We start from the raw sequence: 27,048 nt of genomic DNA on the forward strand, positions 1-27,048 counted from the left end.
TATAAAGAAAGATATCATGTGACCAAGATTTACATATTTTTTCGTAATTTCGAGATAATTATCTCGTAATAAGGAGATCTTTTCTCGTAATAATTACGTAATAGTTAAACATTTCATGACTTTGTTCAATAATGTAGAATCCTTCAAATTACTTAGAAAGTTTTGCAAAGAGTTTCCCACCTGGAATTATGTTTAAACAAAAGTTCTGGCCTCAAGGCTATAAACTGAGAGTAGACTTAAGTCTAAATTTCAAATCCAGCTAACATTTGAAATAAAATTGTCAATAAATGTTTACATTTGAATTCTTTGTAAACCTGCAGGTTTTTTTTAAATATCTGTGCTGCTAAATCTTCAGATATGTGATCAAAATTTTGACTTAAGTCTATTCTAAGTAGGGGTATGGAAAAAGCAGTACATGTCCCCTACCGGCTCACAAATGTGCCTCCGGATTCATATTGGAATATACAGGTCTTTCTTTTAAAAAAAATTCTTGTGTGTTTGGGAAGGGGGTGGCCTTTAGATACATATTTTGTGCATTATAGTTGCACAACAGAATGTGAAATTCCAATTTAAAGGGAAAACTGTACATTTACTGTATATTGTAGAAAGTTATAATGCCATTGTTGATTGTCATGGTTTATTATCATTAGATTGTTGGGTTTTTTTTATTGTTGCATATAAACATGAGATCCAGCTGTGTTTTGTTTACCACATGTTTTCCGTGAATGAAATGCAATAAATGACTATTAATTAGTACACTTACCTGTGTAAAATATTCCATAGACTGCTTGGTCTATCCTCAGTTTAATTCATATATCCTACACATGTTTATCCTAGGTGTACACATAGTTAAATACTTAGAGGCTGCCATTGTATGACATCATCAACAGTGAAGTTGGCGCATTAATTCAAAGTTATGGAAACTTACCATATAGCTACTAAGTGTTGTTGTTTTTTTTTCATTTAGGATTCACATAGATGATAAGATTTAGTCGATATGATTCAGTCTTTTATTGCCGTTATCAATACAGTCCCATTTTATTGTTACTTAATTTGGAACTATTTTGTGCATGCCTAAGGAGACATTTTCTTCCTTGTTGGTAGTGAAGTCACAAAATATAGTGCAGTGAATTCAGCATCTATTTGAATCAATTAACCATGCAAGTTATTCAATTATTTTTATTGAGTTAATTAATATTCCTTGTATATCATTTTTGTAGGAAGATGACAGTTTTTATTGCATTTTTTCCTGTCAGGAATTGTCAGGAAAATCGAGTAATTTGATTGGCTAATTCCTAGCTGCTGAAGCTATATAAGAGAGGAAGATCATTTTAGATAGATTGCTGTCTCAAGCACATCAGTGTCAGGACAAAAACTGAGAGAAACTTGGATACAAAAATGATTTTGTTGACAAGAAATCATAATCATTATCAAGAAACTATTCAATATTTGGATAAATTATAATTACTTGACAACTGAATATTCCTGACAAAGAAATTCTTGACAAGTAAAATCCTGACAAATAAATTCCTTACAATTGAAATCCTGACAACTGCAGAATCCTGACAATTGATATCCTGACATCTTATTTTCTTATAATTTAATTTCTGACAATCCAAAGTTATTGAAAATTATTATTATAGTAATAATAATTCCTGACAGAAAGTATCCTATATGTAGATTCTCTTTGCCATAGTTATTTTCCTTTTATTCCCCTCTACTGTACAGTGCTATTTTCATTTTTTTGAAACCTTGAGCTATCTCCCACCACTCATAAGACCCCGTGAAAGATTATGATTATATACGGGTTGTGATTCCCAGATGACATTATTTAATGATGGACCTACGCTGTCATGTGTATCTATATGCATTGTTTGATGTGAGGAAAATAAACATTTGATCTCTAAAGAAGTTGTGATTATACGTGATGAGGATTACTAGAGGCCAGCCTGTTACAATATGCATATAAGGAATGTATTCATCGTGTGTTTAAAATATAGCTCCTACCTGACGTACCTCTGCATGTAATTGTAAACAGATGTCATGTATACATGTATGTATACCATATTTATAAACGAGGACTCTCGCAAGTTTGTCTCTTTTATTATGAAAATATCGCTTTTATGAAAATAACATACTTTGAACTACATGTATCAAAGTAATAAAAAAAAAAACCAAATATACATACAGTGTAGAGGTATGGGGATCAAGATCAAGATACACATTGCATTTGAAATATTTTATATAAAGCTATGTGCATCTTGTACGATCCTCTAAAATGTACATATATGTACGTTGAGTAACTGTATCCCGTTTCATTCATTGATATTTTCTGTGCTTTATATCACTTAGGCCAGTTATGTTCATTCAAGAGCACTAAAATCCAACAACACTCAACATCCAAAGTGTCAGATCTAATAGCAGATGCAATGTACGAGGTGAAATAAATAAGGATATAAAAAGCACTGAAAATGACTAACAACATGAACAACAGTAAATTGTCAAATTTTCGGGATGACCTGTCCCTTTCTCAGGACGATAGAATATATACATAGAAATGAAAACTAAATATAAAAGGAAACTAAAACTGCAACTAAACTACAAAAGCTGATAACAAACAAAACGTCTACATATTAAAATTATTGAGTGTAATATATGTAGCAATAGAAAAATCTGTTCTAATCAAGCGCCAAGACTGAACTCAACTAATCAGTCCTAAACTGGATCAAGTCCAAAACAAAGAACGAGTTCATTAATCAGCATCCTTAAGCGGTATGTTAACTCGTTCTAATGACGGCTTATAATGAGTATTTCGTAGAGGTGTAAAGCTACGAGGGCGAGTCAAGCTTAACCAGCTTAACGTATTTCCGATTGAGATACACCTCTTCTTTTTCGACGTAATTCCCCTCTAGTGTGATGCACTTAAACCAACGGTGTTCAATTGCCATCAGACCAGAACTGAAAAAGTAGGGGTCTTTTCCATTGACCCACTCCTCAACTGCCGTCACAACTTCGTCAGACTGGAAATGACGTCCACGGATACCCTTTTTCATGTTTGGCAATAGGAAGAAGTTGCTAGGAGCTAGGTCAGTGTGGACTCTCGCATTGTCCTGTTGCAGCAAATCACCTTTAAAGAGTTTACTTCAGCGTTTTTCACGGATAGCGGTTCTCAACTAGTCTAGCAAGTTTTCAAAGTACACTCCAGTTATTGTACTTTTTTGGGTAAAAAAATCAACATAATACCGCCTTTTGTGTATCAAAATACTGTGGTCATGACCTTGCCATCAGATGGTTGCGTTTTGAACTTCTTTGGTCTCGGGGACCAAGGCCCTACCCACTGACGACTTCCACCTAAATTCGCCTTTCAAAGTATACCAGATCCCGAACTTTCATAAACATTTTTTCGTCGGTGGCATCCAGTGGGCGTCCAGACCTGGCTTCATCTTCTAAAGACGTTCTACCGCGTTAGAATTCCCCTACCCAGAATTTAATCTGAGCATAAGATGGTGCAGAAGACCCATAAACATCGGCTAACTTGCCGTGTATTTCCTTGTCTGATTTACCTTTTTAATACAATTACCGAATTATAGCACGGTACTCAACTTTAAACTGACGACCCTTTTATTCTCTGGCTCATAATAATGAACCCAGGTCTCATCTACAGTCACCAGACGAAGATGAAAATCATCTTTTATCATAAAACGCTTGCACAAGGCGCTTCATACTGATGCCCTGGTTGTCATTGTTCATCGCTAAAGGATTTTGGGGCCCAGTGGGCTGTTAGCTTACGCATACCTAAACGATCATGTAAGATTGTTGAAACGCTACCATGTGAAATGCCTTATGCCTACGCTATTTCTTCCACCTGAATTCTTCTATCAGAGTATACCAGACCCCGAACAAACTTACATTTCTTCGTCGGTGGCATCCAATGGGCTTCATCTTCTAAAGACGTTCTACCGCGTTTGAATTGCCCTACCCAGAATTTAACCTGAGCATAAGATCGTGTAGAAGACCCATAAACATCAGCTGACTCGCCGTGTATTTCCTTTCCTGTTTTGCCTTTTAAATACAAGTACCGAATTATAGTAAGGTACTCAACGTTAGATAAAAACATGCCTTTGCATCACTAGCCAATTTTGACATTCAATATCTTAGTAATAAATGACTCGATACGCGTGCAATTTTGCACCCAGGAATAAAACATGTATTGAAACAAGGTATGAAAATAGTCAATCGGAAATGGGATAGGTAAGTTACTTATTGACTCGCCCTCGTATATAACTTGTGTTGAACTGTGATGAAAAATAAAATATAAAAATTAAAATATTATGAAAAGATTAAATCGAAAAATAAATGAATCCAATTTGACATTAGAGCATAGAAAAAATGTGGAAACAAATAATTAGGGTGACTATTAAGTACGGATATTACAAATAATAATGAAATTTTTAAAAAATGACTGCTAACGATGATGCCGTGACAAGTAGACGACGATAAAGAAAGTGTAAAACAAACAGAACGATATTGAGTAATAACTAGGGGAGGCTAGGCCACATTCATTCTGGAAAAGTCATTCGATTTATCATTGGGGCAGAATGACCTCAGTCTGTGCATCCAAACTTTCTCCTTGTTTTTTCTCTCCACATCGGTTCAGTGAGCATTATGGTCAATAATCACTACTGTCATGTCTTTCCATTTATGTCCTGATATTGAAATTCTCGGCAACGGGTTCTTTGACCCTTTTGGTTTTAATGGAAGACCGGTGGTTATTCATCCTTCTACGTAGGTCCCCAGTTTCACCTACGTATTGTTGGTCACAAACCTTACAGCTTATGAGATATATGCAGTTGTCCGTGCGACAGGATGTGTCCCCAAGAATTCGGTAGCATCAGCCGATGACAGGACTCTTAAAACTGTATGTGCTCGCGCTGTGTTTGCACAACAGGCATCTGCCATCAGAGCATGTTTAAAGCCCCCATTTGGCAAAGGATTCTCCAATTTGGTTCGCACCACCATGTCTTTTAGATTTCTCGGACGTCTGAAGGCAGCCATGGGAGGTTTTTTTGAGACCTCCACCATTCTTGGGTTAATCTGAAGAATGGGAATATGCTTCTTCAGAATTTTGTTTAGGTCTTTCAAGACAGGATTGTACGTAGTAATCATTGGGACTCTGTCACCTACCGATTTGCATATATATTGTAGTACGGATTGTCTGTCGTGTTTTGACATATCATCAGTAACTGATTGCACTTTTGGGGCTTCATAGCCTCTCTTGCAGAGATGGTTTTTCAGATGGGTGCTCTGTTGATAATCAAGTGCAGGAGTTGAGCAGATACGACGGACCCTGGGGGCCTTTTGGTACTCCTTTGAACATTTGGGGTGGATGACAAGTCCGTGGGTTTGGTGTGGAGACTGAACTCGATATTTCCGTCAACAATCTTAGACGTAGTGTCTAGAAAGACGTTACTGGATGCGGAAATATCGACAGTGAACTTAATGGAAGTAGGAAATCTTTCTGCGTCGGAATGACTCATGCACCGAGGCCTTTGGACACTAGAGGACCGATTCTAATGCTAATTATGTAGGATATTAAACATACATTTGCTTGATGCGGAGTGTGTATTGATACAGTAGTTCATCTTATTTCAGGTTTAGTCTTCTACCGGAACAATCTTTAAAATCTCCGGCCGTCAAACATATATACAGTGGCTGGTTTATGACAGGTGGACGATTTTTTTTATTATAAAGTTTCCTTGAATTTCGTCCCCACGAAATTAATTGCTTATTTATTTCTAAAATAATACAATTTCCACCCTTCTTAACGTTCAAGTGGGGTTTTCCCTACTAGACATTAACGGTAACTACTGTCATACAAATCCTTTATTTGATGACAGAGTATAACAGTCATGTGAAACAATGTGACGTTCATTGAGACCAGTAACCTGGAGAAGTAAGACGAGAAAATTGTCTGTGAAGCGGGGAGATACACTGTAAAAAAAGAAGACCCATGTATTTAGCTAAGTATACTGTACTCTATAAATAAGTATGAAAGATTATATATCAGATAACGCGACCACAAAGGCCTGCAAGCCTGTCAATGGAAGTAAAAGATCAGATCCTGAGAAATCAATGCCATAGCACGACAAATAAAATGGAATGGGGTTTGGATGAAAGACACAAGTAGAACTATATTTGCCTGACGCGATATCGCCGAAGGAATGCCTTCGGCAAGGTTGTTTATACCCCCGAGAATGTGTCTACTGTTAAAATTTCCCCCTCAATTTCTGGTTTGTTGAGGCGGGTTTTTTTATTTGGTCGTTAGACATTACGTCAAAGCCTGTGTTGAAGTGACTTTGAATGCATGTAAACAAAAATCATCAACAGAAAGTAAGCAATACATTGTATTACGAGATTGTCACTAAATGATGAGAGTTTAGATATTCAATGTCACATAAACTAACACATTGACTAACGTGAGTATAATAAAGGTTTCATACCACGGCATTTAATGAACACATTAATCAATGCCATGTTAATGATTTCATAACTTCTTAGGGTTAATATCACAATACATTTTAACGACTTGTTGGTACAATCGTGTCCTGAACATTTTAGGGGAAAATACCAACGGTTTTCCAAAAGCACTGCCAATATCTAGGACTTCTCAAAAGCACTGCCAGTATCTAAGACTTCAACAAAGAGGTACCAATAACTAGAACTTCCCAGAACGGATCTGAATAGACATTTAATTTTTTTTTAGAAAATATATTAAGGGCTGAAACGATGTACTAAATAAGTCAAAGAATTAAAAAAAATAAGAGGCATTGATACTATTTCCTAATAATGATTTTGCTCTTATATTCTGGTACGAATGCACCCTTGCATCCCTCTTTTTTACAGTCTTCTACTTCTAAAAAAGGAAAATGAATTATGATATATTTGCAAAGCAATCAAATCTGGATATTTTGATCCGCTTTCATGTTTCACTAAATAAACGTAGTTTGATTAACAATGTATGTATGCTACAACTATACTGAAATAGGGGAAGTTACTTCGACATTCTGTCTGAATCACAGGCAAAAGTATCAAATATACTATCAAAGAGTAATCTCTAATTATACATTTGAATTCAAGCGATACAATTACCTGTGGTCTGAGGGTAATGTAAGCGAGTTCCCTGTACACCATACTTTTATTATGGTATTATTTATCAACTTATCCAACAAACAAATCCTTAAGTTAGAATAACAAGAAATTTTCTATTTGAATACAGATGGGTTTTTTTCAATTGCCTGAAAATATGATTTTAATCTTACCTTTTTCATAACTTATACCAGTTTAGCTGTCTCTCGGTTAAACACGGCTAGATATTGAAAATAGTGCATACCTCAGAGGCCCTGGTTCAGAATTTTATCTAATGTTCAGTAGTTTATGAATTATTAATTGAAACAGAAATACAAATTTCAAGCCACTAAATGATCTAATGATAATGTTGATTTCTACATTTGTTAACATTGTTTTAAAATGCGTGATAAATTGTTATAGAAATGCAAATCTCCCATTGGGTCCCCAGCTGTCCTAAGTTCTACCCTTAGTTACAAACACTGCAAAAATTATTTGTTCCATATACATACAAGGCGCTGAGATATTTAAACAGACAAATGAATCAGTTAAAGTTATTCAAAACCAGTGCACAATGCACATGCGGTACCTGTAATAGACAGGAAATCAGGAGAGGATCCAATAACTTCCAATTCACATACAATAGGAAATCATAGTGTAAATGTTGGTTTTCTTTACATTTATATTCTAACAATTCATTATTCCACCGATAATTCATAATAGCACTTTCCACAATCAATAATTACACAATACACGTACAAAACATGCCTTGGATAACAATGGTCTTCAAATAAAATTAAACATGTCCTTTATTTCTGGTTAGGATATTACACATACTTTTCCTTCATGCAGATTGTGTATTGATACCGTGGATCACATTTTTTTCAGGATTTCTTTTTCTAACATCTTCCTTCAGCGGAACAATCTTTGAAATCTCCCGTCGTCGAAAGGATATGCAGCGGCTGCTTTAGGACAGTTGGATGAATTTTTTTATAAGATGCCTTGAATTTTCTTCTGCTTATTCATTTCTGAAAATAATACCATTTCCACCTTTCTTGAAGTTCAAGTGGGGTTTTCCCTACTAGACATTAACGGTAAATACTGTCATACAAATCCTTTATTTGATGACAGAGTATAACAGTCATGTGAAACAATGTGACGTTCATTGAGACCAGTAACCTGGAGAAGTAAGACGAGAAAATTGTCTGTGAAGCGGGGAGATACACTGTAAAAAAAAAAAAAAAAAAAGAAGACCCATGTATTTAGCTATGTATACTGTACTCTATAAATAAGTTTGAAAGATTATATATCAGATAACGCGACCATAAAGGCCTGCAAGCCTGTCAATGGAAGTAAAAGATCAGATCCTGAGAAATCAATGCCATAACACGACAAATAAAATGGAATGGGGTTTGGATGAAAGACACAAGTAGAATTATATTTGCCTGACGAGATTTCGCCGAAATTCCTCCGGAAAGGTTGATTATACCCTGCGAATATTTCTAAATTTTTTCATCTTTGTCTTATTTAGTACATCTTTCAACTCTTAATATCTTTTTTCACAATTTTTTAAATGTCTATCACGTCTGGTCTGGGATGTCCTAGATACTGGCAGTGCTTTTGGGAAATCCTAATTATTGGCAGTGATTTTGGAAAGTATTTCCCCCTAAAATGTTCAGGACACGGTTTTACCAACAAGTCACTGAAATTCAATGTGACACATTAACCCTAATAAGTTATGAAGTCATTAACGTGGCATTGATTAATGTGTTCATTAAATACCGTTGTATGAAATCTTTATCAATCTTGCATTAGTTAATCCGACATTAAAGACGGCCTTGTATATGAATGTATACACCATGGGCATCATTTCTAAAAATATTGAAGATATATTCATTGTCGTTAATATTTTAATTAATCCAATTATTAATCCAATGATTAATCTCTGTCGTTATAAGACAATAACGATATATGAGCAATGACGTCGTTGCATTAAGTCACTTTTGAGAAGCGTGGTGGGTCTTGTCCTCGACATTTGTCTTTACAAAGATTTAACAAAATAGTACTACCTTCAGACTCACCTGATGACTAGGGCATTTGTTTAATTTATTGTTTGTTTGTTTGGTTGGTTATGAATATATGTGGTTAAAATTTTCATCATTCATTCGAGACCATTTGGCTGAAATTACGCACCGGATGATATATAATGAGTACAACTACTTATATGTTGTGTTCAACATTTATCATATTGTCATTTTTGGACATGGTAGTTAAATGGTAGAGCAGGTTGCCCCCCTTGTTATTGACTGACCATAATTTATCTGTCATTTTGTGATGCAAATTAAAATTTAAAGATATATTGGGTGACTGTCAACCTCCTTCCAACTATTTTTAGCAGTAGTAGTGAATGGGGAAAATGCCAGCTTAAGAGTTATGAATGAGAATTATTTATAGACGTGTTGAGCAGTAATAGTAGAAGACTCCCTCCAAAGTTAAGAAAATGAAGTGGAATTTTTTTGGCACTTATGGTAGAAGATCTGGAAAACTGTTTTACCTACTTCTACCCCTAAAGTGCTGTATGTCATACTGCGCCAATCCAGCTGAAATGTTAACTGCACTTGTCGTCCTCCAAGAGGAAGCCTGCGACTAAATTTTAGCACATTATCTGTATTCGTAATGACAATTGCCCGGAAAACTATTTAACCTATTTTAGCCCAAAAGTAGGTCAATCAAGCTGAAATGCACACTGAACTTGTAATCCTTCAAGAGGAAGCCTGTGATTAAATTTCAGGGCAATATCTGTATTTGTAACAAAAAAGTCCGGAAAACTGTTTGACCTACTTATAGCCCTAAAGTAGATCAAGGATGGACCAATCCAGATGAAATGCAAACTCTCTCTTACAATTCTTGAGGGGAAAATTGTGATCAAATCTCAAAGTTGTACATGCATCCGTTACAGGAAAAAGTCCGGAAACCATGACACCGGATGGACGGAGAGCCAGTCAGCCAGGCAGACAAACGCACGGACAGCACCATAACATAATACGGACGTCTAATGACGGGCGTATAACAACAAGTCAGCTAACAAAGGAGCACAATTCGAGGGCATGGGAGATCCAACAGGCTGTTGGAATTTTAGACCTGATCACCAAAGACCACGAAGATATTGTCAATGAGGAACTCTAGCATAATTTTTATTTTAACTTCAGAGTACTTGTGCGTGGAATCAGAGTGGTGTTTAACAAAGTAATATTTTGAATGACTGACCACTAGATATGAATATTTCTATTATCCGTTTTTGTTGACGAAGCAACTGTCTATGGTGTCAAAAAGTTTAGTCTTTTATTTATTGTGAGGAATGGTCGTGTAAAGTGTTGAAAAGTCATACGTTTTGATGTTGATTTCAAGTTTACTAAAACTTCCTTTTTTTAGAATCCACATCTATACCTCTTCTGGTATATATAGTCGTACAGTACGTTTGAAGTTTCTCCTTCACAACTGTTAATATTTTCGTGATGAGTAAAGATAGGGGCTTGGTGGAACACTTACTGGATCCAGCAATGTATCTTTGTAAGGGTTTTTATGACGTTTAGAAATCCAGTATAGGTATAGTCACTCATATTCAGCCGACCCATTGACTTGAATATTAAATGTGTCTAAAACTGAAGCGTGATTTTGAAGAATTTCATCTTTTGAAAGGGCAGTTGGAGTATAAGTACGATTACCAAAAGTGGAATTAATGCCAAGTTCGTTTAAAATACAATTGTAATAATGGGCCTTACAAACAGAGACAATGTTGTTACAAGTTTTGTCAACTGGAACCAAAACATATTCCTCATGTAACCTATCTAATTCTTTCATCGCTTCTGGTTTACCAAACACAGAAGGGTGGATAGTACGTACTTTTGTTTCAATATGTCATCACTTCTGGTTTACTAAACTATTAAGAACTGTGTGGAAAACCATACTTGTGACTTATCTGTTCATAGTCAATAAAGTTGTTTCTATATTATGCATTGCAGTCTCTTGTTATCAATGACATGTTTTTGGTTTGTCTTACATAGACGTATCAAATATGATATGTTTTTACAATGAAGTAATTTGAGTATGCTTAAATTTCTAATGACTTTGTCCTATTTAACATGTGATATTTTACCGAAATAATTTCCTGAAGAACTTGATTCAAACCTCTCGAGTTTTCGAGAAATCGGTTGATTGATCAATTATAGTTTTACACCGTTTTTGGCAATATTTCAGCCATTTTACGGCGGAAAATCGAGGTTTCCGAGATCCGGTATCCGAATTCTTCGTCGCCACATTCCTGGGTACCGATAACTTGGTCACCGATGACCCGGTCGCCGCGCCGCGGAAGGCCCCCGAAGACACTGTATTTGCGGGGAGTATTGCTGCATCACATTTCTAGCGTTTACAAATGTAAAAATGCACGAACTTTACTCGTTGATACCTTCATTTTGATATGTTACACGATACCCTTCGAAAAACGTTTTTATTTGCACTTATCGACCCCGGACCACCCCCGGGGTGAGCTCTACTCGTTAAGACCTTCATAGTGATATGTCACACGATACCCTTTGGATTTTTTTCTTTTTGCACTTAACGACCCCAGACCACCCCCGGATCGAGCTTTACTCGTCGATACCTTCATTTTGACATGTAACATGATGCCTTTCGGGTTTTTTCATTTTGCACTGAACGACCCCGGACCGAGCTCTACTCGTCGAGACCTTCATTTTGACATGTTACACGAAACCCTTTGGACAACTGGTTGGGTTTTATTGGGGGGTGGGGTGGGGGGGGGGGGTTGGGGTGCACTTAATTACCCCAGACTACGAGGCCGAAATGAATGAACTGTAAATAATAATAGAAAAATAAGATTCATCACAAAATGTTTTTAATTTTTTTTTCTTTAATGTTGGGGAATTGCGATGATGTAGTATATATATGTATACAGTAAATGTTTACGCCGAACGGAAAATTAAAACCATGTATAATTGAAATTCAAAACATTCATGCAATATATTTGGAAGCGGATTTTAAATTTTAAATTCCATTTGATAAAATGTACACATTGAATTCTACCATCGATGTGTAAAGGAGACCACAGCTATTCAAAGGTCATTTCATTGTCAAGATTTGTTTATTATGGCTAATACCCAGGGATCCATGAACAGTCTAGTATACTATTACATATTTTTATCCGCTCTTTGAATGTCGATGTATTCATCTCTCTCTATGTTACAGGTTATATCTGAATCTATATGCCGTTCCCCATAATCTCACTCATTAAATTTTTACACAACAGTAAAGAATTTTACTACGATATGTATGATCCGACAATATAGGGAATCACTGCTACGTAAAGGTTTTAAGAGCCATTCTCTGTAAGCATCAAAATTTTTATTATAGGGGTGGAAAGGCACCCTCACCGATTTTCCTGAAATTTGGCATATACATGTAGTGATTATTTGATACCCTCTCATAGAATTTGGTACCAAAATTCAAAATTGAGGTACCGTTGCCATGGTAACAAAAACACTGTGAAAACAGTTCCCAAGATGCTTGAAAATGCTCGATTTTGGCCTGTTTTTGAATAAACATAAACAAATTAATTTTACTGATGTACAAATTTCTCTATTGCTTGCTTAAAGATTAGGTTCAACATAATGAATTCTTAATAAAACATAAATAAATCAATATTGGATTACCTATTGAAAAATCAATATTTTAGCATTTTGACTATTTTTGAAAAAAATCATTTTAAAGTCATTTTATGACATCATTTACAAGAAAACACAACAACACACATCAATGAAAGTTATATATGATTTAATTCATCCCATTTCATAATTTCCAAGGATTAGTCATAAGTTGGATTAGTTGGTGTAGAAACATTTAAAAAAATCTTCAAGTCAAAAGGCATTGGTAGATGATCATTACATTTAAAATGAAAATGAATTTTTTTTTAATGTGTTTGAATTACTTTGTATTGAATAAAAATTTTACTTTTCAAAAGATAAAATTACATATTTATCTCTAGGTATTTCCTGTAAAAGGATTATATGACTCTGTTTAATCATTTGAATTTAATTGTTACAAAGGAGAAAATATGAAGAAAACTTAGAAAGTTACTATGGAAACATCAACCATAATCATTGAAAACAATTTAATGTACATGTACTTCAGTAGATTTATTCTACAATATCAAAACTTCATCTTTGTATTCATAGGCTGGTTAAAATATACTAATTAAGAAGGAATTCAATTTGTAGATTAGTTGCTATAGAAACCTACTTCCATGGAAACATTATGTTGGCGATTTAGATTTCTTTTCAGTTACATTTTAAACTACAAGTATTTTACCTACTTATACTCAGTTGAGTCAGTTTTGACCAGAGATAGCTAGTCCAAAAGTCCTGTTATGAAAATATTGGTAATCTGACTGTTTTGTCTCCATGGAAACATTAAATAGGAACTGTAACAGCTACATGTAACTGTAGTATATTAATGATTGGGTATGCATTCTTTTCCCCAACATTTTCCTGACACTGATTTTTATCAGCTACCCACATATATATGTACTAACGATTTCTAAATTGTTTTGTGTGTCAACTAAAGCTGCAAGGTATCAGAAAGATGATGCTACTTAGGTCATAATCTACTTACACCAGTACACCACCCTTTCATTTCATTTCTTTATTTCTCGATTAATCCAACTTTAGTGGGGAAAAACAACTGCATATGGATGGCCTTTTGGCTTGTGTCAGTACTTTCTCCATTAATACATAAGTGTACTTTTCTAATTACTTTGTTGCAAATAATTTCATTCATTTCCATGAATACCAGATTCTGTGATGATGGCATTAAAAAAGATTTGCATTGCAAATCAATGCCCATTAAAATTCCCAAAACATCCATTGTTTATAACAACACAATTTACAGGGGTGGGGAATTGCTATTGTTAAAACCAGGTTTTGGTTTTGTATCAAAATTATAATATGGGTTTATGTGTCATACATGTAGATGAATGACTTATAAGATGCATGCATTACAAAAAATACTGCCCAACTTCCAATTCGGGGTGGGGGTGGAGTATTATTTTTTTTAAAAGCAAATTTTGTGTCCATCTTGTTATATTAAGAATATGAATTTAAAGTTGTCCTGTTTCTGTCAGACATCTTGAATGTTTTCTATTAGATTAAAATTGTACATTTTAAATTGCAGTCTGTGAAGCTCTCCCTCAGCCTAGAAAATAAATTAAACAATCTTCAATCATATATTCAAGCTTTATCTAAAAATGAGTTTGTAAACAATGACTAACACACTATATTTGTTTTTGCATATACATGTACAATGTATATCAGTATTTTTCTGTAAACTATGGACATGTACAGTTGCATTGTTCAGTTGAGTACAGTTCCTTCCATGAAAGGGGATGAGAAATTCAAAAACAGGTTGTCATATATTCTCCAACAGTTTCAGCCTCTGTGATTTTCTCAGTGGACACATTACAGTTGAACAATCTTTAAACAAGTTCCAGCCATGTTGGATCCACTTAAATTTTAATGACCCACAACTGTGTTGTCATAATGATGATGCTGAGTCTTATACATTCCTCACAGAAAATATTTCTGTCTTAATTTCATTTAGAACATCCAATCTTGAATCTGCACCCCTGACTGTCAGAGCTACAAATGTATATTAACAATAATAAATATTTCTTGCTGATTGATAAGTTTAAATAACATCAGAATGAGCAATTGCAAACTTCAAAATGAAATTAAATTGACAGATATATGAATATTTACAAACGTTAAAGTTAATGTGATAAATCTTATTCACAAACACCTATCGGCACGGGCATTTCTCATGTACAAGATTTTGCTTGAAGTTTATATTCGACGGTGAATTGCATATGGAATTGGATAAATCTATACAATATATTTGTTTACCGTCTAGTTATTTTACAAACTGAGGCAAAATGAATGATAGTAAAGTACTTACGAATCTGAATTGTTATGACAACAGCATTGGACAAATTTAATGTCACCTGTGCGTTTCTTTTTCGGCTAATCTTCTCAGAAGTTTTTGCATACAAGTTCTCCCTGTTGTAATTCCGATCGCAGCGTAAATCCACTGATACATCATCATTGAAAGCTACCCATCGAGGGCATAACGGCCTCCGACAAACACTTAAGTATCAAATGTAAAATTCTAGTTGATTTAAAGACTTAAACCAGCTCAAAATATCCAAATCGCCACTCACGAATTTCTACTTTCACTTCAGAAAAGGGACGTAACTTGTCTTCATTATGAATATACTTGGAATAGGCATTGCAGTCAAGAGTCGAGGTGATCTAGATTTCGGAAAAACTCACATATTTTCGCAATAGTGCAAATTTCAAAATCAATTTATTTTCTTAAATAAAATATGACATCTCTAATTTTTTGATATGTTATTCTAGTAGATGCGATACACATTTAACAATGTAAGAACAATCCATCAGTGGTTGTGTTTCTGCACAAAATTGAAACAATTTTCTCTCATTTTCAGTGGGATTTGGGGGTATTTGAGGGCATATATTTCTTGTTAAGGTGTTGCAGCAAATTAATTTTATTTTTAAAAATTACACACAACATAGCTTAATTAAATAGCAATGGAAATTAAATGAAAAATGAATATACACATTTTTATAAAGGAAAATTCAATATTTACTGAAGGGCACGTCTTTGCACAAAATTGGATGTCTTGTTGCCAAGGAAACACGAGTCAAAGCCCATTTTTAAAGGTGTCATGATTAAAGGACTGAAGGATGTATCCTTTGTGTAAAATTTCGTCAAAATCCGTGTCGGTCGTTTTCCACATGTTTTGATGCTTACAGACAATGGCTCTCAAGAAAGTCACAGATCGAGACCCACATTTTTGTTGTACTGTGTGCTAATCATTTCTAAAAACCCGGAGCGCGAAACGGAAACACACCGATTAAGGATCCGAAACGGTCCTTTGTGATTCCCCCCAGTGTAATCCATATATACACATCACTGGAATTCCCAAGGTAAAAACGATCTTTTGTACTGAGTTTTCAATTCCCCCATTGTTTGCCACCCATCCATTGACGTCCTTGAGCTCCACCATCACCCCTTCTATTGTACGAGGGGTTCTAAACTAGATCAGGGTAACATTCTCTCCTCAAGGTCATGAGGAGGTCATTCTTCCCCACCTCTATTGTTAGGGGATGATCCCCTATTGTTCTCTCACACAATAGCCCCATTGTTTACCCACCTCATGTGTCGGCTATACTACTGATATGAGTTTCATGTTCCTCTATTCTCTTGAGCATTTGCCATGCATGATCTTAATTCAATTATTGAAACTGCATTTTAAAACTTTCTTCTTTTGGATTGAATACACTATCTATGACCTCTTTTCCATTGTTTACCATCATTGAATTATTATTACAAAATGAATAACCATTAATGATTCCTCATTCAGACAATTCCTATCTCTGTAATGTTTTAAGTTTACCTCAGTTAAGCTTTTCCAAACCCACACCAACGTCTTTCAGTACTATCAGTACTTTGATTTGGGAACCGCATTACTATTGGAATAATCGAAAGAAAAATTAATCAAATATCTTCCATAATAAAATTGACGTTATGGAAATATTTCTTAACCTATCAGCGACTTGTGTATTTTCCTGACAAAGGAGTAAGCATCCCCTGTTGACCGGTAACACCCGCCGTTAGCCCTATATCTATTAAAAAGAAAGTGATTTTGTAAATGGCGGTGATTAAAGGGGGCGCCATTGATGCTGGACACTGACATATCAGGCTGACTTACGTCATAGGGGCATAGACACGATTGAGGTGAAAATTTTATTTTTCCATTTTTATTTTTCACAATGCTTCACTAACGTATTTCTAATGGTGAACCAAAATTTCAATATCAATTTTCTAGTTACAAGTGAGATAGATACAGCACTCACAATTCTTTGTTCTCCCATATACCTTGAGAACTGACATTCAAATTTTTGCTGAATATTAAAAATGGAAAAATAAAATTTTAAAATTTTCAGCTCAAATCAGGTCCATGCCCCTTTAGTAATGGACAAATATGAAAAACAAAACATGTGCATATCTAGAGGGGAATGGAAGGGGGTGAAATTTGCAAAGCATATATACCACGTTGTATGGGGACATATAGAGTATTACTACAGTAATTTGATCCGAAGAGTTGGATCACGTCTCGTTGACAGGCGCGGATCATCAGATCACACGAGACGCGAAGTGTCGAGGAGTAATTTAACAAAATGTTTTTTAGTTTTCAAGATACAGTGGAGCCTCGTTAATCCGGACACTTGGGTTCCCAGCAAAATCGTCCGGATAAATGAAGCGTCCGGATAACTGAATCGCATATTTTCTATTTCTATTTATTTATAAGTAACCAATATGCCTGCTTTATTGATGTGTAGTAAATTCAACACATTCTATCATTTGATTTAACCATTTGCATTAGTAAATAAATAATGATAATGTTAACATTTACATGCATTTCAAAGCACAGCAATTCGACAGTAATAAAGCTCTACAACATCGTAACAAGCATAAATTGTACACAGGTACATTCTACATGCGTGCCATTCTAAACATTAAAAACGTACTACATATAAATGTATATTTCATGCTAATCAACAGTATAAAATCCAGAATCTAAAAGTATAATCTACACACTCCGCCACACTCAACAATTTTCAGTTATATGGTGGCGCCCAGTTTTTATTGGTGGAAGAGAGAACCCAGGTACAATGTACCTGAGAAGAGACCACCGACCTTCCGAAAGTAAACTGGGAAACTTTCTCACTTACCGGATTAGAACCCGCGCCGACAGAGGTGAGAGGCCGTGTGATTTTGAGCGCGATGCTCTAACCACTCGGCCACGGAGGCCCCCTTTTTATCAATACTATTGATCAAGACTATAAAATAATATGCTACAGATTTATTTACAAAATTCAACACTACATGCACTACAGATCTTATGTGCGAAAATTGGCGATACAATGTCTCGATCGGCATGTGCTATCTAATTGACATATCATCACATACCACCAATTAAAGGGAGGTGTTGACATGGTACAGATAATCACTTCAATTAGACAGTTTGGCTTGTTTTCTTTATAATTTACCCCTCGCTAAAATTGACACAGACCTTCCCTAAAAAAATTACCGTCCGGATTAACGGTACAATTTTCAATACATTTTAACGTTTTGTAGTAAAAAGTGACCGTTCGGATCCGGAACGCCAATTTCCGGATTAATGATGCAAAATAATGCATAAAAATTCCGTTCCCTAGAAAAATCGTCCAGAAGGTGAAGCATCCGGATTAATGGCGTCCAGATTACCGAGGCTCCACTGTATATAAGATATTCAGTTTTAGGGGCCATCCCCTGAATTCCTTAAAAGGGAATGTAAGACAAATTTAGAAGATGGCATATTGTATAGAGTCACATTCTGACCAATTTATATCCTATGATGTTTTAAAAACTATTTTTCGTTTAAGAGATAGAATGCATCAAAGTTTTATACATTATTCATACCGATTGTTAGGCCATTCTTGCCGCACTGATTTTGACTACAGATAACTCCGTTTACCTGATCAGGATATAGGGCTCACGGCGGGTGTGACCGGTCGACAGGGGATGCTTACTCCTCCTACGCACCTGATCCCAACTCTGGTGTGTCCAGGAGTCCGTGTTTGCCCAACTATCTACTTTGTATTCCTTATAGGAGTTATGAAATTGATCACTGTTTTGTTATCATCACCTGTCATTCCCCTAAAAATCCCTTATTACGTAACCAATGATCATTTTGCTGGCATCAGCAGTTGCAAAATGTCAAAACAAACAACTTTCCTTCACTAATGCTTAACAAAATCTTGTCATTTTTTTTTTTTAGATATCTAGAAAATACTTTTGACCCCTCTTGGCCCTTTATTTGAGGGGCTGGCCCCTAAAACATGATATTGTAGGATAAGTCTTGTCGTTATCTACAACATTTATTATATATGTCTTTGCAAATTATTTTTGTATAAAAAGATATAAACGAAAATGTATCAGAAATTGCACCAAAAAATTGTCGCGCATTTTCGAGTCCAGGCGAGCTTCGGCGCCTTTTCCAACAGACAAATCGCAATACGCCCAGTCACATCTACCACGTCTCCTCTACAATCGCTAAAAAATTGAAGTTGTAGTTTTCGAGAACACTCCTGGACAAAGTGACCCTCTGAAACTTGGAAAAACGTCAATATCTTTCATAATAATTGACGTAATCAAAATCGGGGGGAAAGGTGTTTTTAGTTTAAAGCTGACATGAATTAATAAATACGTACACCTTTCTCATCTTATCCGCCATATTTCTTTCAGGTAGCCTAATTTACTCTACCCGTATATACCCCAAATGTGATTGTCACACCTGAGTGATTTTTCTAGGTGGACTCGACCAGTGCATATCTCCGATAGTAATATATAGGGAATGAGAAACAAATAAAATAACATTTTAAAACATTATGATTTGCTCAAAATTACAAAATATTGATTGTATACTAATGCAACATTCTGCAAGTTTAGATAAGTTAGACAAAAATGCAAAAAAAAAGTATTTGCATTTTCTAATAAAATAAATGCGGATAAATCATTTGCCAATTACATACTGATAGAATGGAATAGGCAAAGAGCATAAAATATATTATTTATATCAATTCTTGCAAAATAAAGGCGCATGCCATATGCATAATATGCAATGCACAAGGTATAATCGCCAAAAAAAGTATCAAATACGGGCGTCTATTCAACAGGTATCGGAGATGTGCACTTACCGAAAATATTAGATTCTCTTTATTCTGATAAATCCACGAAACAAAATGATAAACTGCATTTGTATCTCGTTAGAACTTTACAACACGTTTTCATTCCATTATACAGACTGCGACACACTTCACCCGTGCCAAACAGTGTGTCTTCAATCAGGGGAGATGTCAGAGTCGAAAATTTTTCCTGTATTGAATGCTTGTCTGGTCGAGGTTTTGCAGTTTATAGAAATGGGGAATCTAATATCTGGTTGGATATATTGCGTGCACAATTCAAAATTTCTCGATGATCATATACAAACTTGGATATACAAATAAGGGAATAATGATCGAAAATATACATCTGTGTGCAAATGCGTGTATTACATTTGCATCCATAATAAACAGTTCATTACACAAAGACACATATGAAAGGAAATTTATAAACGAAAATATAGTTTTGTTGTCTCTTTTGGAACCACATAATTATTTACGGTCTCTGTATGTCCGTATTCATTGAGAGGGAGAGAGAGACCGTCCTACTTCGATTTATAATATATCATTTCACAGAAGGAAAGAAAATTGATCACTTATATAAATGTAAGCTTTCAAGCATTAAAAATTTCCAGCTATTTAAAAATTTGTGATTGACAATTTATTGGAAACTTACAGAAGTTGATGCTTAAAATTGAATTCATTACAAATTTTTAAAAAAATATTAGTTTGAACTGTGCATGTAGAAAATACTGACTTTGTATGTTAGAATAACGGGGGGAAAGTAAATTGTCAAAAAAAGTGGGGAAAGCAGACCAGCCTTCCTGCCCACCCCAACCCTCTGTTTTCGTGCCTGAAACAACATATCAATTCGTGTTGAAAGAAAGGTGCATATCTACATTTCATTAAATTCCAAAGGAGCTCGAATTTATGTGTTCCCCTATTAATTATTTTGTATGCAAGATTCTTTCCCGAATTTAGAATCATGCTTTCAGTCAGAGCAGAGATTAATTCATGTTGAAGTATATCTAGTTTGAATGCAAATGTTGGATTCCTTCTTTTAATTTCATCAGACTCATTAAAAACCCCGCTCCCAAACTATGCAGCTTTGTTTTTATTGATATCTAAATCGGTATAATGTTTTTTCGTGATCATATAGATATTGATACTGATAATGAAAAAAGAAAATGTTTATACTCTTGCCTTCTGCATATCCTACTAATGCATTACAGTATATTGACATTGTATCATATCAAATAAAAGCTCAACACGAATTTTACTGATTTATGCATACTAACATCTTATCGAATACATTTGAATTTGAAATTTCTACGTACAGCGGTATGGCCATTGCGCCAGATCTACGAAATGAAAATATTTATGAATAAATTACACTCAAGCCTCAAAGTAATCATTATGGCATGTTACAGAAACGTTAAAACACACAAATGCTATAGTCCTGCAATGCATGCATGCGATTTTTCTGAATACATGTATTTATGTATTCATGAATGAAGTTCCTACGCTTGAAAATATCTTGGTCTTTATGCATTTTGTTTTGTGATTTCGGTTTACCATTCCTTACACTGTGTAAATGAAGGAAACCTTGGTAAAGAGTGCAATTCTACATGCACCATACAATTAGTATACATGCATGTGTTGCAAAACAAAATGTACATGTAATAACCAGACATGTATCGTCATTTTTCATGGGGGGGGGGGGGGGGTACAACAGGGGGGAAAATGGAAAATTGGATTCTTCAAAATTTCTTGCCATTCAAAATAATAATTAAAAAAGATGAACGAAAACAGCAATAAAATAAAACAAAACACCCAAACAAACCAAGATGTTTTGTCCGATGTGCAAAGTCCTAATGAGGGGTGAAGGGTTAAAGAGTCTTTTACTTTGACTACCTCAATAATTTCCCCCTACACTTCATTTTCTTCAATCGTTGGGGGTCGGATGGGGTGGTTAGAGTCCTCTACTATGAGTGCCTCATATCTTCATTTTCTTAATTGGTGGTGGTGTGTGTCTTCTACTATTATATCAGAACTTTCAAGCTGGGGTAAGTGGGGGAGGGGTTGTCACTCAATGTATCTTTTATTTGCATTACAAACTAACAATAAATGGATATTGTTATTAAAGGTGGGTGACAGACACTCTTGTCCTCTCCCCTTGATGTTTGATAACGACGCATAATATGATAAACTCGATTATTACATTTTGCATTAGTACAATTTGCGTCGAGTTAGACGCAGAATGTAATAACGCAAAATGGCATAGATATATAAGATCTATTGAGCGCCAAATTAGCATAAAATGAAGTAATTGAAAATAACATTATTTAAAAATATGTTTAATTTTTAATTAATGCGTGCTTTAAATGAATCAAATAAATCTGTATTATCAATTAATGAGAGCAATATTGAGTTACTAGTACTGTTCTCTTTTTATTGAATTAACGATATCATTTGTCTTAATAAGAGCACGATTATTACAAGATCATCGGTTCTCTCTCTCTCTCTCTCTCTCTCTCTCTCTCTCTCTCTCTCTCTCTCTCTCTCATCCCATACACTCGTACAGTGTTGTATATGCAAATTTATGTACCTAAATGATTTCCTGATTGATAAATCTGTAATACTCTGACCAGTAAATCATATGTTATAAGGATTCATGCACAATACAGGGTAAATATTATACTCTGATACTTCCCCTGATTGAAGATAGCTGATCGGCACGGGCTAAGTGTGTCGCAGTCTGTACAATGGACAATGTTGTTTACTGTTGGAATGCAAATGGAGTTTATCGTTTTGTTTCATGGATTATGCAAATAGAGGGAGTTGTACTACTACTTAGAGTATTTTCGACAAGTGTACACGTACATCTGCGGTCCTTTACAGATATTACGAGTAGGCCCAGGTAAATAGTCGCCGCATTCGATGCGTTTTCATTGCGAGCATACATGCCATTTTTATAAGTACAGTAGTATTTATGTCTTTGCCTTTTACTAAGTAATTGTGAATGGTATAGATTGTATACTCTTTGCTTATTCCATTTTATCAATAGATAAAAGATGAAATATTTCTCCGCATTTTTGTATAGTTTTGACATATTTACTGCAAATGTACGCACGTTCACGTAAAGAAAAGGCATTCTATATATATTTATCCAAATATATATATTTAGAATGATTTACTACTGTACGATATGTTTATTATAATTTTGAGCACTGCGTGGTGTTCCAAAACGTGATTTCATTTCTTCTTGATGTCCTATAAATTAGTATCGGAGATGTACGTGTTACCCGTCGAAGCTACCCGCACAGGTAAATCGAAGACACTGATGTGAAGTGAAGCGTAGCAAAGCTCGTCCCCTTATATACCATGCGAACCCCGATACAAATAACAATAGAAATTCCAACTAATATGGCGGATTAGCAAAGAAATATGGCGGACATATAGAATTATACTATATTTATTAATTCATGTCAGCTTTAAGTAAATATCTACCATCCCTGAAAATTTCACAAAAAACAGTCGACGCATATTCAGGAAATCGCACACACAAAATTTGTAAGAAAAAATAATAATAATAGAGAGAGAAACAACCCTTAGAATAAGAGAAAGGTCTTCCGTTATAAGAAGAAGAAACAGAGTAAAAACAATATGTTCACAAGCTTTGTTTCGGGAACATAATTATGATATATTTGCAAAGTAATCAAAACTGGATATTTTGATCCGCTTTCATGTCTCACTAAATAAACGTATTTTGATTAACAATGTATGTATGCTACAACTATAATGACATAGGGGAAGTTATTTCGACATTCTGTCTGAATCACAGGCAAAAGTATCAAATTTACTATCAAAGAGTACTTTCTGATTGTAAATTCGAATTCAAGCGATACAATTACCTGGGGTCTGGGGGCGATGTAAGCGAGCTCCTTGTACACCCCAGATAGCATGACTACGTTGGACCAACATTGGTATATGGTTTTATGGTGGGCCTGGGGTAGAAAGCGTTGGGCCAATGTTAACATGCCAATCTCCACAACCATGTTGGGATTTCTATGTTGGCCCAACGCTGGTCCAACTTAAATTAACTCCTAGTTGCTTTATTTTCCGAGGATTTTGGGATTCTGAAGTTGGTCCAATGTTGAAATGCATCCTTAACAAAGATGTTTAATTAAGCTGGTAATAGTACGATGGCCCGATGTTAGCACGAGTTCTTTTATATATTAAGTGTTTCAAGTTGGGATGGTTACATTTGCCCAATGTTGGCCCAATAGCTGTACTGCGAACTAGATGCAAGCTGGGGAGCATTACGTTGTGCCAACGTTGGTTCCACGTTTGTAAACTTTTTATCTTTATGTTGGCGCAATGGTTGTGTTGCAAGCATATTTGATTGCATAACGTTAAAGAATGCTGAATTTAAGAGGCATATTCTGATATAGTTAGAGGACATTCTTTGTCCATGCATGCAATTGGATGACTGCATCCATTTATATTTGTTTTAAGAACTAAAGAATGTGACCAACACATCAAATAGTTGGGGTTTTTTCTATTCTTTGAAGCGGGCGCATGATTATTTATTTAGATTTAAAGTCCTAAGCTCAAAATTTTAACCCAATCTATGAATGTATGACTGATTTCATGAGTGTTGCATTAGAAATTTTCTTACAACAGTATAAGTTCCCTTGGACAGGATGTGAATAAATATATAAATCAAGACAACCCAACCAGTTTTATTATTACATTGAAAGAAAAGTCAGGTGAGTTGCTTAAACTGGGGAGTCGCAGCGATTAAAACACCAAACTGTGGGATGGCTCGAGCCGTCAAATTCAATTACTCACAGGTGGTTGATAAACTCAATATACAGAACTCCCACAGTTTAAAATTTTGGATTATTCAACTGTTACATGCAGTTGCTTCTTAAAAGAGATGCAAGTATGACTATTTTTATAATCATATTTAATATATTTCAAATTTACTATGTAAATTGTTCCCATTCTTATCATGTTTATGCTCAAAGGCACTTAATGTTAATATAGATATAAGTACCTCCCCTTCCAATGCTAGATGCCTGTATTATTTGGTTGTTACTCTGCTGGGTTCAATTCAATACTGTACAATACACTGTTTTGTACATTTGTAATAAATATTACACTATACATTTATTATTTTGGACATGTATCTAAAGGTCGTTTCAGTTAACTAATATAAATATACGTTTGTGATTTAAAGCTTGGAAAACGTATATGCATTGGAGGTGACAATGATCAAACATGTGTTTCGGAGATACTGTCCTTTTTGATGACGACAACTTTAGCATTGCAATTAATTTGAAGTATGAAAGGAACAAATACAGGGCTGTCAAATCTAGAATTAAGAGACATAATAAGTAAGTAATAGAGCATTGGACATTTTTCTCTCAACTTGTCTCCATCTAATGTTTATTGCATACATGATCATGTTTTTTGATAAAGATACTAAGGTTTATAGACCAATATGTACTTGTAATATACGTGTACGTTATTGTCTTTAAAAGACTTAATTATATGATCTATATGTTGGATTCTGTACCAGTATTTGATTTGCTTTCAATACCAAATTAGTTGTATTTTCAATCAGAGGCTTTCAGGATAAAACAAAATCTGTAGTTGTGTAACTGACAGTGAAATCCAAACACTTATTAAGAACTGGCCGAGGTACGCCAGATATCGAGATGGGGAGGAGACAAAGGGGGAAAAGAAAGAGCGGGAAAGGCAACAAAAGGACAGTGAGGAAGTGAGCCAGGATTAAAAACTTTTAAATCATTATTTTCCAGAAATGTCTAGCAACATCTATTTCAAACCTATTTTGTAACTTTTGACAATTTAATTCATATAAAAAATCATTTTGCAGAATGTAATGTTTTCTTTCTAAATTTATGCATTATGAATGCAGGTCAAAATGTCTATTGTACTTTTTCAAACAATCATGGGAAAGGTCAATATAAGGATAATTTACAAATGTATTTTCAACAGGTATTCATTTAATTTGTTTTCATAGATGCAAGTTACTAGTATAGCCAACAATTGACCAACAAAAAAGAAGCTTTAGATCAATAACCGCCAATATTTGACCTATCCTTTCAACCAATGAAGGGCCAACATTGGGCCAACCTATAACCAACCAGTCTATTTGTCGGCTGTCAGTTGGCTTACAATATTATCTACGTTGGCTAAACAGTAATGCCATCATTTCAACAAAGGGACAACATTGGGCCAACCAAAACAACCAACTACCAATTTTGACTGTAAGTTTGCTTACAATTATACCTACATTGGCCTAACAGTATGCCAACATGTTGGACCAACGTTGGGCCGATGAGCAAAATGACCGAGGGTCAACATAGGACTATCAACAGTGGCCCAACGTTGTAAAAAAAATTGGGCCAACGTTGGCCCGACGTTGTCTTGCTATCTGGGACCATACTTTTGTTATTGCGTATTATTTATCAACTTATCCAACAAACACAAATCCTTAAGTTATAATATCAAGAAATTTTCTATTTGTATACATATGTTTTCTTTGTTTCAATTGCCTGAAAATATTATTTTAATCTTACCTTCTTCACACCTTGTGCCAGTTTAGCTGTCTGTCGGCCAAACCCGGCCAGATATTGAATACACTGCATACTTCAGAGGCCCTGGTTCAGACATTTATCTAATCTTCAGTAGTTTATGAATTATTAATTGAAAAAGAAATACAAATTTCAAGCCACTAAATGATCTAATGATAATGTTGATTTCTACATTTGTTAACATTGTTTTAAAATGGGTGATAAATTGTTATAGAAATGCAAATCTCCCATTGGGTCCCCAGCTGTCCTAAGTTTTACCCTCAGTTACAAACACTGCAAAATTATTTGTTCCATATACATACAAGGCGCTGGGATATTTAAACAGTTTAAGTTATTCAAAACCAGTGCACAATGCACATACGGTACCTGTGATAGACAGGAAATCAGGAGAGGATCCAATAACTTTTTGTTTTCTTATTGTAATATGTTTGAGTAGTTATTGA

The 27,048-nt window shown here is 35.0% G+C and overlaps 1 protein-coding gene across 1 annotated transcript in view; it reads right to left on the reverse strand.

Annotated features, from left to right (window-relative positions):
* Nucleotides 1-26,648, reverse strand: part of LOC125676423 (E3 ubiquitin-protein ligase rnf213-beta-like) — a 357,493-nt gene extending 330,845 nt beyond the window's left edge. Inside the window, exons 1-2 of the mRNA XM_056160943.1 lie at nt 26,591-26,648; nt 16,670-16,742 (exon numbers count right to left, since the gene is read on the reverse strand). The gene's annotated coding sequence lies outside the window, so the exon portion shown is untranslated. The remainder of the gene's footprint in view (nt 1-16,669; nt 16,743-26,590) is intronic.
* Nucleotides 26,649-27,048: the final 400 nt, after the last annotated feature.

The sequence above is a fragment of the Ostrea edulis genome, chromosome 3, assembly GCF_947568905.1.
Source record: "Ostrea edulis chromosome 3, xbOstEdul1.1, whole genome shotgun sequence".
NCBI classification, from domain to species: domain Eukaryota; kingdom Metazoa; phylum Mollusca; class Bivalvia; order Ostreida; family Ostreidae; genus Ostrea; species Ostrea edulis.